Raw genomic sequence first — 13,577 nt, 5'->3', positions numbered from 1 at the left:
GCCTGCCACCAAGAAAGCACAAGAAGGCAGATGTGGGAGACCACGGGTGTGTGGAGCGCTGCATAGAACATCAGATTTTTTTGACATGTTGTTTAGTTTCACTGAAGCCCCCCACTGCCACCCCAAAGTTCCTTTATGAGAGGTGGCTCTCTGGGAAGGGTTGGGGAGATTCAATGGAGAATATCAGCGCAAGTTCTTTTTCCCCCCAAATTTTTTTTTCTCATTTTGTATTGTCATGCAAAACACTTCCATGTTGGCCACTGTTGTGAGAGCAAACCCATATACAACCCAACCCCAAAACAAAGCCACAAAATACACTGATGGGAAAGACGACTCCCCTGGTTCTTTCTCCAGAGGTGGGGAGCATTCCCCGTCAGAAGTCTTTCAGGATTGTCCCAGATTGAGAGGGGGCCAAGTTTTCACAGATGATCATCGTCCAATATTGCTGTTACTGTGTACAATGTTCTCCCAGGTCTGCTTATTTCACTCTGCATCAGTTCTTGCAGATCTTTCCAGCTTTTTTCTGAAATCATCTTGCTTATTCTTTCTTATAGCACAATCATATTCCATCACCAACAGATACCCCAATCTGTTCAGCCATTCCCTAGTTCATGGACATCCACTCAGTTTCCAATTCTTTGCCAGAACCAAAAGAACAGCTATAAATATTTTTGTATAAGTAGGTCCTTTTCCCTTTATCTCTTTGGGATACACCCCCAGTAGTGGCATTCCCAGATCAGTGAATATGCACAGTTTTATAGCCCTTGGGCATAGTTCCAAATTGCTGTGGAGGAGAGAATTTACAAGGCATGCAGCAAGGCAAGAAGCTGGAGATTGATCATCTGTCAGTCAAATGAAGATTCTATTTGGAATGTGACTGGGAAACAGTTGGAGGCAAGAGTCAACTGTTTGACTGGATTTTCTGGGCTTTGGGGCTTTCTGGCTGACTAAAGGAAGAAGCTGGTTTTATCTCTGGGACTTGGGATAATCAAGTTAGAGGTGGCCTGGCTGATTTGAAGGCAGAAAGAGAAGCAGGACAATTGTCCTTATAGTTCTCTGACTAGTTCTGTTTCATGGTAGTGACTGAATTGCCATTTTTCTCAATATCCTCCAACCTAAGACTCATTGTAGATAATAGGGAAAACCCCAACCCTCTTACCTTATCCTCCATCCTTGTCCTGTCTTCCCCAAATAAACCCCTTGTTTGACAAAGAAGATTAAGAACTATTTCATTGAAACCTCACAGCTCACACTGAGTGACTTGAAGGAGACTGAAGAAGGTGGGAGGGGAGGCTGAAAGGCTTCTGAAGAGGGAGGTACAAAAGGGAGGAGGTTAGGCAAAAAGAAGAAGTTATCTAGTATCCATCAAATATACCTCAAAATATCATCTATTACAGATTGGCACCCCTAAAAGACTGAACTTTACAATTCCTAAGAAACAGCAAGAAAAAAAAAATGTTTAAACAAGTGCTCTGTGGAGCTGTTGTGCTGGCAGCCATTACTGGATTTTGGGTCTATAACATCCTCTATAGCAGATTTTAAAAAAAATCAACATGATTTTTGATTCTCTGGATTATATTGGCAACACCACCATGTTCATACTCCAGTTGCCATTTCAGACTGAAACTATACTCTGGCAGATTTTGACTCAAGTTTACATAATTTCTATGACACCTTTACAGACTCTGACCTATTTGAAGAATATCTATAGATTTGTAATCCCCCAAAAGGCAGCAAAGATAATGGTGGTAGATACTAACTTGGAAAAAGTTATTAAGATCTTGTTTGAGGAATTTATCAAGGAAAAAGAGTTAGACCAGATTAAGGACAAGGACAATGGCCAGACAGATAGTGCACCCAAAGAGAAAGAGAGAAAGTGACAGTGACAAGGACACTAAGTCTGATAGTGAACCTGAAAAAAATTTTCCACTAAAGGAGGTCACTAAATTATCAAGTACAACTGGTATATTACAATCTAAAGTGCAGACAGTTTACAACCCAGGAACTTGATTCACTGGAGAAAAGGGTTCCAAAATTTATGGATCAACCCTTTAAGATGCAGAAAGAACTGAAACATGCTTTCAGGATCTTTGATCCAGATTTCCAAGATGTAGAACTTCTCTTGTCTGAACTGTTTAGTCTCCATGAGCATCGCCAATTCATTGAGAAGACCAGGTCAGATAACAATCTGACTAGTTGGCCCACAGAGGAGCAAAGGGAAGACCTTGATTTTGCAAATCCCACAAGCATGACCTACATAAGAAAATGTAGGGAAGACTTGCTCCAAGCTATTAAGCTCTGTTGCTCACAGCCTAATGCATGGGCAAGATTTGATAAACTCATGCAAAATACAGGGGAACATCCAGCTTCATTCATAGATCATCTCTCTGAAATGGCAGAATCAATTATGGGTTTAGAGGCAAATAGTGAAGAATCTACTAGTCACGTGAGAAGACAATTTTTGAAGGGATGTACTCCTCACTTAAAGAATTTTTTTAAACATTACTTCCCAAAATATGATACTGTGAGTCTGATTGAATTACGTGAAACTGTTAGTTACCTCCATGAAAATAATTCAAATGCAAGATTTAAAAGAAAAATTAGAGGTAACAGAAATTTTTAAGAGAAAAGGAGATATAGGAAATCAAGAAACTAAACAGTTAGGACATATACAGAACCTACTTATAAACCAAAAACAATACAGAGAGAAACTAGACAGTGCTTTTTCTGCCACAAGAAAGGACACCTGATAAAAGACTGTTTTCTGAAAAAGACATATGAAGTAAACAACAAAACTACACAAGCTTGATACAGAAAGCAAAATTCCACTTGCTGTTCTCATTGTAAGCTAAAATCCACACAACAGGCAACTGATTTACAGGAGATGCAACAGGCTATTAAATCAGGAGCCAAACCTAAATATTCAGACATGGTTAGAAGAGAATTATGAAGCCAGGACTATAATGTATGTAGTTTGGTACATGGAGATAGAAGAAATAGTGAAAATTCAGTGCAAGAAAGTGAATCTGTGAGTGAAAGTAAATTCAATAAATCAAGAGACATGCAGAGACAAATAGAACTGCTAGATGCAGAAGTTAAAGACATCATGTCTCAAATAGCAACTGAGATGAGAGACTTAGAGAAAGGCTGTATAGGAACCACACAGGAAAAAGGTGCAAATCAAGTCAAAACATTCTTGGAGAACTTTTTTCAATGTAGATTGGGCACTGGGATTGAATTATGCAAAAGGAAAAGAGAGATAAACTCACAAAAACTCAAGAAGGAGTTAGTGAGAGATACAGAGAAACAACATTTCAATTCCCTACAGGTTATGATTACTAAAGAAGAAAATACTTTGAAATCATTCACAGAATTGCATGACATCCCACCAAACTCAGTTAATTCTTCCAATAGCTATATGGCAGAGATACCCTTAGAAAAAACATCTAATTTGAATCCTGAAGCTGAAACTTTCCATGACTGATTTAGAGAATACAAAATTTACTGACAATGAAGCTGACATTACATTTGAAAAGAATAATCCTATTCAAAGTAATGGAGGTGACATGACAGTTGAATTTGAAAAGAGGAATGGAATGGAAGCTTTAGTAACTGAAAGAACAACCAAGGATTCAAATGGCAGACTTGAAGTCAACATTCTAAGTGTCAGAGGAGAATCTGGCCAAATAAACAGCTAATACTTTAAATTCATGTTCCAATGTAGTAAAAAAGAGTTAACTGATCTAAACATACAGCTGGCAGAGGGTAGCAAAAGAATGAACAGTGACTCAATAACTATAGACACCTTAGATACACAGCCAGAAACATATGCATGTACTACTGTGGGAAAGAATGAAGGCACACATCCTACTGATGCAGGGGAAAATGCAGATGTACTAAACTTATTCCCAGAACAACACAACATAGAGGGAAAGATTTCTATCTCTACACAGTTAAAAGAGAATGAAGATGAACATAAACCTCAGACTGGTGATAGAATAGTACCTATAAATATTAGTAACAGCATTGAATATCTGCATAAAGAAACTAACCCCATTCCATCAAGTTTATGTACAAAATAGACTCGAATACAGGATTACAATCCCCACAAGCCTTTGCTCCACTTCCCCAAAATGCTTTGTAATCTCACAGGAATTCTAAGGTGGGCTGAGATCGAGGAAGGATTTAAGCTGGTGGCAAAGGTTTTTGGGGCTTTTTTGGACTTCCGTTTTGGAGCAGAGGCGTCTCTTCCATGATGTGAGGTTATTTTGTCTAGGCCTCTGGCCTAGGCACATGTTTCTTACTTGTATATTCTTTAATCCTTAATCCTTAATAAACCTCTAAAAAATATAATACTCCTTGCAGAGAGAAACTAATTTCTACCTGCCTCAGTCTCCCCATATTCCTAAATTTTAATCTCTACAGTTACCAACTGAAAACAAATATCTAAAGATTAGCAATGAGAAACAACCAGAAACTGATTTGGGAAACATAAAAGCTGGTGACATAGGCTTAGATCAACACACAAAGTCAGAGTTAACAACATCTGACACAAGTTTACATGACACTGAACAAAATCCAATGAATAACATAATGATTGAATTCAGTGAGTCAGAATCAGATACAGAGCCAGAAGGAATACCAGAAGGTGTAATAATAATTGACCAAGATGATTTAGAACAGATGTATTACCAATTTTATAAGCTTTCTGAAGAGGTAGACAAAGAAGGGGATGTGTGGGACACAAGTGAGAAAATTGAATACCTGAAACCAGTACATTCAAAATCTTACCAAGATTATGATGATGTTGGGCATAAACAAGTTGCATACTATTAAAAGAACTTTATGCAAGATTGGGGATTGATAATGAAGATGACTTTATAGAGAAGTTGAATTATATGGCTTGTATAGATATGGATTTTGAATAGGAAGGAGGATATCAAGGAACATATTAAAGAAATGGAGGAGGAGAGACATACAATTTCACATCTATTCTTTAACTTCAAAAACACAACAAATATCATTTATGAAATAAGAGTGAAACCAAGATTAGTTGAAGTTCCATAGGGTAACATACAACACAAGACCTTAATAGAATGAAGACTAGTCTTAGGTAGGAAAGAAGATATTCCAGCAAAAGAACAACTAAGTAATTCAACAACAATAAGAACACTCCTAAGCTTGTAGCAGAAAACTCCAACTTCAAAACTATAACAGACACAAACACCTAGAATGCTATGGAAGCAGAGATTCACATTGGATGAATTTGTTATCAAAGACCTTGACATCAAGTTATAGTTGAGAACTGAAACAGGTTATCCATATCTCTCAACCTTCACCCTAAACAATCTCTACCCGGGGAAGGAAGAAAGGGAGGGTAGACCATGAAGATATTACCTCATAGTTTCAGATACCTCACAAGACACAACAATATGATCATGTCATCAATGAAGATACATACAAATGACATCTAATAAAAAAGAAAAGGCCTAGTCATAAGAAGCAACATGAATAGCCTTAGAAGAAATCAACAATAAAAATAAATAACAGTCCCTGTGGAAAAAAAAGGAGAGCACACATGAGGATACTTATCAACAGATAGTACAGATAAGAGAGCATTGCACATGTTAAAATGAAAGCCTGTAAATGGAAAACAAAGGAAAACACACAAGACTACGGTATCAACAGAAATGACAGACGAGAGCATTGCACATGTTAAAATGATAATAGGAAAGCATCCCTGAAGCAAATAGAACAGTTCCCGAAAGAAATGCAGCCAGTAACACAGACAAAAAGAAATATGCATTTAAAAGACGAGCAGCCAAAGAAAATCTCTACATATTCTATACAAACTCTCTGCCAACCATAGTAACTGAAAAGAAACAATGTTATCTCAAATGAAAACTTAACTCCATAACCAAACAAAATACATTATATCCAAATTCCATCTCCAAGACATAATTAAAGTAAACATACGATAAATCTCCTTGTGAAAAATTCAAACAACAAAAAGATAAGAAAAAACTTCAAATTCATATTCTTAACAAATTTCCAAGAATTTATGCAAATACTATTATGCTTACACCCACCCATGAAGATGAACACAAGTAAAGCTTACTTCCATGCATGAAGAATAACTGATCATTTCTGACAAGCACTCATGAAGAACTCATAGCTTACTTCCATGCAGAATGAAAATTTCAATCTTACATGCACATGTAAAATGCACATGTACTTACATGCATGCATGTTCCTGATTGTTCCAGAATGTTCCTGATTGTTCCAGTTTGTTCCTGAATTGAAGAACACAGGACTACAATCAAGAGTGACAGCACACAAGAGTGGCATGCTGACCAGATGACGAAGGACACACAGAGTTTCTACAATCAACATCAAAGGATATGGAAGGACTTTGGAAGTTTGGACTTGTGATCATGAGATTATGTAAGAATGGGACATACATGTTAACATCACATATATACATATACATATACATACACTAAAATATAACATAGGAAGATATCTCATGGAATGGGTAAGTATACAACATGTACATAGTTGCAAAACTCAGAAGTCACACTGATACATATATTTCTGAGGGAAATTCAGACAGACAAATATATTCCTTTGAGTTTGCACAGAAATCAAGAACAATGTATATGGATGTACATATGTAAATCTGTGTATGTACAACCTATGTACACATGTAGATACTAATATGCTAACAAACTAACTATATTAGAATAATTTATTAATGTTCTAATGACTAACTATAGGGACAGTTTAGAAAATTTGTTCAAAGTCTTAGGGAAGTAGAGACAGACATAGAACTACTTACATATAGAAGTTAGATTCCATTATGATTTTAGGTTAGCAATTGTTAGTAATAGAAAATTATACTTAATTGAATTTATAGACATTAAGAGATAAGACAGTTACTTGTTCAAAATGCTAGTGAAATTGTTGGAATTGTTTAAGATTGTTCCATGATTTGTTATTATGTCAAAATCATGTTCATGTAACATGAACCTAAACCATTTTCCTATACCCAAACTTAGCATAGAACTAGATAGACAGAATAGCTAAGATAAGATTAGGATTTGTTATTTTGGGAGGGTAAAGGAATGTTTAAGATAGTCCAGGGTTAAGAATTAGATAGCTAGATATATAACTAAAAGGTAAATATCAATAAAAAATGCAGGATGCATTAAAAAAAAGAGACAAAAAGGGAGGAATGTGGAGGAGAGAATTTACAAGGCATGCAGCAAGACAAGAAGCTGGAGATTGATCATCTGTCAGTCAAATGAAGATTCCATTTGGAATGTGACTGGGAAACAGTTGGAGGCAAGAGCCAACTGTTTGACTGGATTTTCTGGGCTTTGGGGCTTTCTGGCTGACCAAAGGAAGAAGCTGGTTTTATCTCTGGGACTTGGGATAATCAAGTTGGAGATGGCCTGGCTGATTTGAAGGCAGAAAGAGAAGAAGAATGACAATTGTCCTTATATCTCTTTAACTGGCTCTGTTTCATGGTAGTGACTGAATTGCCATTTCTCTCAATATCCTCCAACCAAACACTCACTATAGATAATAGGGAAAATCTATCCTTCTTACCTTATCCTCCACCCTTGTCCTGTCTTCCCCAAATAAATCCCTTGTTTGACAAAGAAGATTAAGAACTATTTCATTGAAACCTCACAGCTCACACTGAGTGACTTGAAGGAGACTGAAAAAGGTGGGAGGGGAGGCTGAAAGGCTTCTGAAGAGGGAGGTACAAAAGGGAGGAGGTTAGGCAAAAAGAAGAAATTATCTAGTATCCATCAAATATACAAAATATCATCTATTAATTGTTCTCCAGAATAGTTGGATCAGTTCGCAACTCTACCAGCAATGCATTAGTGTCCCAATTTTGCCACATCCCCTCCAACATTTACCACTTCCCTTTACTGTCATATTGGCCAATCTGATAGAGGTGATGTGGTAACTCAGCATTATTTTAATGCAAATCCATTTTTTTAATTTATTTTTTCAGTTAATATAGAACAGTTTTTGACAATTGTTTTCTGACATTTTAGGATTCCAATTTTCTGCCTCCCTTCCCCCTGCTCTGAGGTTAGTAAATAGTCTGATATAGGTTATAGCAGTACTTTTATGCAATACACATTTCCATATACTGCAAATTCATTTTGAAAATAACCACAAAAAAAAAAGCCACATCTGCGATAAAGGATGACCAGATTTGCAGCCAAAGTAGCAACTAATAGGTTGGGCAACCAGGATTCAAAAAGGTCTCTCTGTAGGGTGGGACTGTTGGCCTGAACTTAGCCCAGTCCATGTTAGTGGGAGCAAATGCAGATTCTCACAGTAGCGTTCGAAGACTCAACTTCTCAAGTAGAGAGGCAAGGTCACTTGGTAGTTCACCTAGACATTCTGGGAGCTGAGGGGACAAGCTTAGTAAGAGTAACAGTGGCACTTGGCAGCCAGAAAAGCAAATGTCCTCATGGGCTGCAGAAATAGAGGAGATGTTGGTTCTGCTCAAACCTCACTAGACTTTTTTGGAAAATCTGGAATACTCTCTTGAGTCTTGGTCACCAGTTTTAGAGGACATTTTGTGAAGAAGTGACACTAAAACTGCTGGATTTGTATCCCAAAGAAATAATAAGGAAAAAGACTTGTAGAACAATATTCATAGCTTCACTCTTTGTGGTGGCAAAAAAAAAATTGGAAAATGAGGGGATGCCCTTCAATTGGGGAATGGCTGAACAAATTGTGGTATTTGTTGGTGATGGAATACTGTTGTGCTCAAAGGATTAATGAACTGGAGGGATTTCATGTGAACTGGAAGGACCTCCAGGAATTGATGCAGAGTGAAAGGAGCAGAATCAGGAGAACAATGTACACAGACTGATACACTGTGGCACAATCAAATGTAATGAACTTCTCTACTAGTAGCAATGCAAGGATCCAGCACTATTCATAGGGACATACGAGAAAGAATGCTATCCACATCCAGAGGACAAACTGTGGAAGTAGAAACAGAAGAAAAACAACCACTTGATCACATGGGTTGGTAGGGCTATGACTGGGGAAGTAGACTCTAAAAGATCACCCCAGTGCAAATATTAATAATAAGGAAATGGGTCTCATGTTAAACCCAGTGGAATTGTGCGTCAGATACAGGAGGGGGCTGGGAGGAGGGGAGGGAAAGAACATGATTCTTGTAACCATGGAAAATTATTCTAAATCATCTAATTAAATAAAATTTAAAAAATAAAAATAAAGAAGTGACGCTAATGATTCCTTTTCAATGAGGACACCGAGATGTGAACACCAGAGAACACTAATGGGAAGGATGAGAGACCTGAAGCCAGAACAAGGAGCGTTTGATCTGGAGGAGAGCCAGCTTGTAGAAAAAAGGAACATTCTTGTTCTGCTTGGCCCAGAGGCAGAACTAGATCCGAGGGGGAACCGCTGCCAAGAGGAAGAAACTTTGACTGGAAGTCGAGAAGAGCTTCTCAGTGATGGGGTCCCCAGGTGGACTGGGCTGGCTCACTGCTCGTGAGCACCTCCATGCACTCGACTTTGCCCTCTGAGGCTGAACAATCACTTGTTGCGGGGCTGTAGCAGACGACTCTTCCTGTGGGCTAGTCTCCACGGTCTGGGGTTTCCTTTCCAGGAAACTTAGCCATTGATGGCTTCTGGTTTCCGACGGCGCCTCCTTGATGGAAACCACAGACTCGGAGCCGATGATGCTCAAACCATATTCTGGGCTGATTTACACCCTCCCTGGCTCCCTCCTTCTCCTTCCTCTGCTCACACCCCACTTGTTGGGCATGACTCAGAGATGCCGCAGGAGGAATTTTGGGTGTGCCTGTTGGAATGCCCTTGCCCGCTTCTGCCTTGGAACCCAAACTGAGTGTCGATTCTAAGGCAGAAAACAAGAGCTTTTACAAGGAAAATATGTCACCACCAAAAAGATGGGCTTGGAGTCAGGAAGACGAAGTCAAATACAGCCCCAGATGCATCTTAGTTGTGTGACTCTGGACAAGTCACTTAACCTCTGTCTGCCCTAATTTCTTCTTGTATAAAATGGGTATAATAACTGGACCCGTCACCCAGGGTGGTTGTGAGGATCAAATAGGATCATACTTGTAAAGTGCTGTGCAAACCTTCAAGCACTGTGTAAATATTAGCTACTCCAATAATCCAAGCAGCCAGCTGTCTCTCTATCATCTGTTGAACCCAGAGCCCATCTTTGTTTCCTCCTGCAGGATCTGTCAGATATTTTATACCTCTGGACAACCCAATGACCATCTGACAAATTGTCCCATTCACAGTCCTCCAGTAAGTGCTCTTCATCCACTTGATTTCTCATGTGTGGATTGTAGCCCCTCCTTCCCAGACTGGTTTTTGAGGATCAAATAAGATAATATTGATAAAGCACTTAACACAAAGCCTAGGCACAAAGAAGGCATGAATAAAGGTTAGCTGTTATTTTATATAAATGGGAGCTGCTCTTCTGATGATCAAACAGGTAAGCACACATCTCCCAGGTTTGTGCCTTGGTAAACCCTTGATGCAATTTCACTTAACAAACATTGACTATCTGTCCATACCGGAAGGGGGGAGACAAGAGACCCAAGTACAGGAGCGCTGGGGCAGGATCAGAAGCAGCAAAATGAGTGGAAACCAGAAGGAACTATGAATGGCGCTCTGTGAGGAAGGACAGAGCTGAATTTACAGAGAAGAAATATGGGAAGATGAGGGAAAACCAAAGGAAGAGTCAGTCTCATGATGGTACATGGAAAGACTCCATCTGAGGCTGGAACCAGAGGCAAGAAGTCCTGGATTCCGATCCTGCCTCAGCCACTTAACTTCCTGTGCCTCAGTTTATTCATCTGTAAAATGAAAATTTGATGATGACCTCAACAGTCCTTCCAGCTCTGAATCTGTGAAGTTGCGACCAGCCTGGGATTGCCATCCTCAGGAGTAGTTTGCCCAACCAGCTCTGAAGGACAATTAAATAAGCCGGTGAGTGATGCTTGCATTTCTGTATTATCTATTCTCAAGATGGAGAGAAGGAACCCAAGGAACACCTTCCCCTTCCCAGTCATTAATGACATCAAAGTCATTATTCCATAAAATGCTGGAAAGTCTGAGTGTCAAGGAGGACCTGAGAAGGCAAATAGGACCCCCCACCAGTGTCCGGCGGCTGGAGGGGGGAGCAAATGGGGCAGAGAGAGAGGATGAAGGAGCTCCTGAAGAGGAGGGAGCCACAACTCCTGCTTCTGTTCACTTACAGAGACACGAGGGATGCTATTGTGGGCAGGAAGTAGGTCTTTTCTGACCCCACAGAAGATGAGGACCCAGAAGGAGGAGGATGAAGGGGTTGAACCGCTGCCTAAGAGGGTGATGTCTGAGAATGGGATTAAGATTTTTCTGGGCTGGGAGCTAACATGGGCGAATAGCAGTTCCCTGGCCAGGGATGGAGAGTACTTAGCAAGGGTCAGCTATGAATGTGCCTGGGAGTAGCCAGGTAGCACAGCAGAAAGAGTGCCAGTCCTGGAGAGGGGAGGTCCTGGGTTCAAATCTAAACTCAGACACTTCCTAGCTATGTGACCCTGGGCAAGCCATTTAACCCCCATTGCCTAGCCCTCTTCTGTCTGCCTTGGAAATGATAAGTTGTGTATATTTTCAGAAGGTAAGAGTTTAAAAAGAAAAGTATTCCATCATCTTTATATGCCATAACTTGTTTTTTTTTTTCCCAACCCTCATCTTCCATCTTAGAACCAATACTGGTTCCAAGGCAGAAGAGCAGTAAGGGCTAGGCAATGGGGGTTAAATGACTTGCCCAAGGTCACACAGCTAGGAAGTGTCTAAGATTGGATATGAACTCAGGACCTCCCATTTTTAGGCTTGACTCTCAATCCACTGAGCTACCCAGCAGCCCCTTACCATAACTTGTTTAGCCATTCCCCAGTGGATAGGCATATCATGTTTCCAATTCTTTACAGCTATTATTAAAGCCCTTAAATTTTTTCCTGTTCCTTATTTATCCTTTATACTTCTCATGAATTTTGCATTTGGACATCAAATGTTCTGTTTTAAGTCTGGTCTTTTCTTCAGGAATTCTTAGATATCTTCTATTTTATTAAATGACCATACCTTTCCCTGGAAGAATATAGTCAGTTTTGCTGGGTAGATGATCCTTAGTTGTAAACCCAGTTCCCTTGCTTCCAGAATATCATTCCAAGCCTTCTGGTCCTTCAATGTGGAAGCTGCCAGATTTTGTGTAACCCTGACTGGGGTGCCATGATATCTGAATTGTTTCTTTCTGGCCACTTACAGTGTTTTCTCCTTGACCTGGGAGCTGTTGAATTATAACATTCCTGAGAGTTGTCATTTGGGGATTTATTGCAGGAGGTGATATGTGGATTCTTTCCATCTCTGTTTTAACCTTTTGTTCAAGAATTTCAGGGCAGTTTTCTTGGGAAATTTTTGTAATGTGATATCTAGGCTTTTTTCTGGTCGTGACTTTTACGTAGTTCAATAATTCTTAAATTGTGTCTCCTGGATCTATTTTCCAGGTCAGTTGTTTTTTCAGTGAGATATTTCATATTTTCTTCTATTTTTTTATTCTTTTGATTTTGTTTTATTGTTTCTTGTTCTCTTGTAAAATCATTGGCTTCTATTCACCAAAATCTAATTTTTAAAGACTGAATTTCTTCCATGACCTTTTGGTCCTCCTTTTCCTTTTAGTCCATTCTATTTTTCTGGCATTCTTTTTTTATTGGATTTTTTGGCCTCTTTTTCCAGTTGACAAATTTTGCTTTTTAAGCTGTTATATTCTTTTTGCATTATTTTTATTTCTTTTTCTGATTTTTCTTCAACTTGCCTTACTTGATGTTTTAATTCCTTTATTGAGTTCTTCCAGAGCTTGTGACCAATTCCTTTTGTTGTTGTTGTTATTGAGATTTTGCATGTTTGCTAGGATCTCACCTTTTCCTATTGGTTCTATTCTTTGCTCTTTTTCCCTGTAGAAATTTTTGAGGGTCGAGTTATTGTTGTTTTGCTGCTGTTTTCTTGTTTTCCCATCAGGGGATTGGGAAATCTGCAAGTTGTTGGCCATTTCTGACTTAGCTTCTGGCTTGCAGGGTTTTGCACCCTGTTCCCATGGAGGTTTGAGTTCACCCAGCACTATGGACCTCTAAACCTCCCTGCCAGGGCCTGGGACTTCCAGGGGTGGGTCTGAGGTGTCCTTTTGTTGGTGTAGCCCATGACTTGGGGTCCCAAAGTTACCTGTGCCCTGGTTCTGAGTCTGGCTCTGTGGGTGGAGCGGATGGTTAGCCTGCACTTTTCTGTATGCAGCTTCCAGTTCCCGCTTAGATCATGGAAATCCACTCTCTCTGCCTACCTTTCACAATGTATTTAGTGGGAAAGCCCCTTCACTGGTCCTGCTTTGACTCCTGTCCTTCTGGGCGCCTTTTAATGATCAGTTTGGAAGGATAGTTAGTTAGAACAGTTTCAGGATTTTGATGCTACTAAGCCACCATCTTGGCTCCACTCCTCTTTGCCTCTAG

This window comes from Monodelphis domestica, chromosome 4 (assembly GCF_027887165.1).
Source record: "Monodelphis domestica isolate mMonDom1 chromosome 4, mMonDom1.pri, whole genome shotgun sequence".
Lineage (NCBI taxonomy): Eukaryota > Metazoa > Chordata > Mammalia > Didelphimorphia > Didelphidae > Monodelphis > Monodelphis domestica.
Note: the sequence above shows the minus strand (reverse complement) of the source record.